The following is a 3,484-nucleotide window of genomic DNA, read 5'->3' on the forward strand; positions in this document are numbered from 1 at the left end:
GTTTTGCAGTTAGTTTTTATGTTCCCTGCAAGCTTCCTCTCATACTCTATTTTTCCCCTCCTAATTAAACACATTGTCCTCCTCTGCTGGATTCTAAATTTCTCCCAGTCCTCAGGTTTGCTGCTTTTTCTTGCCAATTTATATGCCTCTTCCTTGCATTTCACACTATCCCTAATTTCCCTTGTTATCCACAGTTGAGCCACCTTCCCAGTTTTATTTTTACTCCAGAGAGAGATGTACAATTATTGAAATGCATCCATATGATATTTAAATGCCTGCCATTGCCTATCCACCATCAACCCTTTAAGTATCATTCCTAAGTCTAATCTCGCCAATTCCCGTCTCATACCATGAACATTACCTTTCCTGAAGTTCTAGACGCTAGTCTCTGAATTAACTGTGTCACTCTCCATCTTAATAAAGAATTCTACCATATTATAGTCACTCTTCCCCAAGGGATCTCGCACAACAAGATTGCTAATTAGTCCTTGCTAGTTAGTTCCTCGACATATTGGTCGAGAAAATCATTCCTAATACACTCCAGTAAATCCTCCTCCACCGTATTGTTATCAGTTTGGTTAGTCCAATCTACATGTAGATTAAAATCGCCCATGATAACTACTGTACCTTTATTGCACGCATCACTACTTTCTTGTTTGATGTTGCCCCCAACCTCCCTACTACTGTTTGGTAGTCTGTACACAACTCCCACTAGCGTTTTCTGCCCTTTGGTATTCTGCAGCTCTACCCATACAGATTCCATATCATCCAAGCTAATATCCTTTCTTACTATTGCGCTAATTTCCTCTTTAACCAGCAATGCTACCCCATCTCCTTTTCCTTTCTGTCTATCCTTCCTGAATGTTGAATACCCCTGGATGTTGAGTTCCCAGCCTTGGTCACCCTGGAGCCATGTCTCCGTGATGCCAATTATATGATATTCGTTAATAGCTGCCTGTGCAGGTAATTCATCCACCTTGTTAAGAATACTCCTCGCATTGAGGCACAGAGCCTTCAGGCTTGTTTTTTTTAACACACTTTGTCCCTTTAGAATTTTGCTGTAATTCTGCCCTTCACTTTTACTTTTCTTCTTTCTATCTTTTGCTTCTGACTCCATTTTATTTCCCTCTGTCTCCCTGCCTAGGTTCCCACCCCCCTGCCATATTAGTTTAACCCCTCCCCAACAGCACTAGTAAACACTCCCCCAAGGACATATGTTCCGGTCCTGCCCAGGTGCAGACCGTCCAGTTTGTACTGGTCCCATCTCCCCTAGAACCGGTTCCAATGTCCCAGGAATTTGAATCCCACCCTCCTGCACCACTGCTCAAGCCACATATTCATCTTAGCTATCCTGCAATTCCTAATCTGACTAGCACGTGGCACTGGTAGCAATCCAGAGATTACTACCTTTGAGGTCCTGCTTTTTAATTTAATTCCTAGCTGCCTAAATTCAGCTTGCAGGACCTCATCCCATTTTTTTACCTATATCGTCTTTACCTATATGCACCATGACAACTGGCTGTTCACCCTCCCCCTCCAAAATGTCCTGCAACCGCTCTGAGACATCCTTGACCCTTGCACCAGGGAGGCAACATACCATCCTGGAGTCTCGATTGTGGCCACAGAAACGCCTATCTATACGCCTTACAATAGAATCCCCTACCACTATAACTCTCCCACTCTATTTGCTGCCCTCCTGTGCAGCAGAGTCACCCATGGTGCCATGAACTTGGCTGATGCTGCCCTCCCCTGATGAGTTATGCTCCACAACAGTACACAAATGGTGTATCTGTTTTGCAGGTTGATGAGCACAGGGGACCCCTTCACTACCTTCCTTCCACTGCCCTTCCTGTGGTCACCCATTCTCTCTCTGTCTTTGTAACCTTTGTCTACGGTGTAACCAACTCACTAAACATGCTATTCACGATATCCTCAGCATCGCGGCTGCTTCAGAGTGAATCCATGCGCAGCTCCAGTGCCGCAATACTGTCTGTCAGGAGCTGCAGCTGGATACACTTCCTGCATATGTTGTTGTCATGGACGCTGGAAGTGTCCCTGAGTTCCCATATAGCACAGGAGGAGCATGACATGTGTCTGGGCTCTCCTGCCATAACTTAACCCTTAAATTAACATAATTTGGCAACAATGATAAAGGTTACCTATTGATAAAAGAAAAGAAAAAGAAGAAAAACTGCTCACCAGCCAGTCACTTACCCCCTTGGCTATTACGTCACCCTTCGATTTCTTTCTAATATTTTTTGCAGTTCTCTCCCTGCTCCAACTGGATCCTCATCCACGCTGCCGCTCTCCGAGTGTTGGGCCTTTTATAGGCCTCCAGACTCACCGCGCCTCCTCCTCGACCCGCTAACATTGGTGTCCCTGGGTGAGCACCAGTTAAAGGTGGGAGATGACAGTGTTAATAGAGTGGCTGGTTTCCGACAGGAGAATGGATTAGCTTAAGCCTAATATTGGAAGGAGAAGGAAAGCACACAGGCGTGAATCACTGTGGACTCAGGGTGAATGAGACCGCTGAATGAGAGGGTTAAGCGGCATTTGATCTTTGCCACCACTGTGCTCTTCGAGTGTATCAGCTTCACGGGCATGATCTTTGGCTGGGCTTGTCTTCATACTGAAGAAGGATGAATATTTCTCCAACCTCTGTATCCCACTGCACAACTCCAGCAACCTCAAAGCGAATAATGGCACCAGAGAGTGTCCGGGGTGGGGCGGGGGGCGGCGGTGTCGGGAGGCGGTGAGGGAGAGCGAGAACGAACGCAAGGAAAAAGTGCAAGAGTGAGAGTGGGAGCGATCAAAGGAGGGAGGGAGGGAGAGAGAAATCACGCATGAGGACATATAGAACATAAGAACGTAAGAATTAGGAACAGGAGTAGGCCATCTAGCCCCTCGAGCCTGCTCCGCCATTCAACAAGATCATGACTGATCTGGCCGTGGACTCAGCTCCACTTACCCGCCCGCTCCCCATAACCCTTAATTCCCTTATTGGTTAAAAATCTTTCTATCTGTGATTTGATTACATTCACTGAGCTAGCCTCAACTGCTTCCTTGGGCAGAGAATTCCACAGGTTCAAAACCCTCTGGGAGAAGAAATACCTTCTCAACTCAGTTTTAAATTGGCTCCCCCGTATTTTGAGGCTGTGCCCCCTAGTTCTAGTCTCCCCGACCAGTGGAAACCACCTCTCTGCCTCTATCTTGTCTTAAGGGAGAGGAAGGGAGAGAGAGAAGGAAGAAGCGAGAGGGAGAGGGAGACAGTGCAGCACACCCTCAGTCCTGCCTCCTCCAACAATGCAGTGCTCCCTCAGTACTGTCACTCCAACAGTGCAGTGCTCCCTCAGTACTTCCCTTCCGACAGTGCAGTGCTCCCTCAGTATTGCCTCTCCGACAATGCAGTGCTCTCTTATTACTGCCCCTTTGTCAGTGCAGCACTCCCTCAGTACTGCCCCTCTGAAAGTGCAGCACTCCCTCA

The sequence above is a fragment of the Pristiophorus japonicus genome, unplaced genomic scaffold (assembly GCF_044704955.1).
Source record: "Pristiophorus japonicus isolate sPriJap1 unplaced genomic scaffold, sPriJap1.hap1 HAP1_SCAFFOLD_458, whole genome shotgun sequence".
Taxonomy (NCBI): domain Eukaryota; kingdom Metazoa; phylum Chordata; class Chondrichthyes; family Pristiophoridae; genus Pristiophorus; species Pristiophorus japonicus.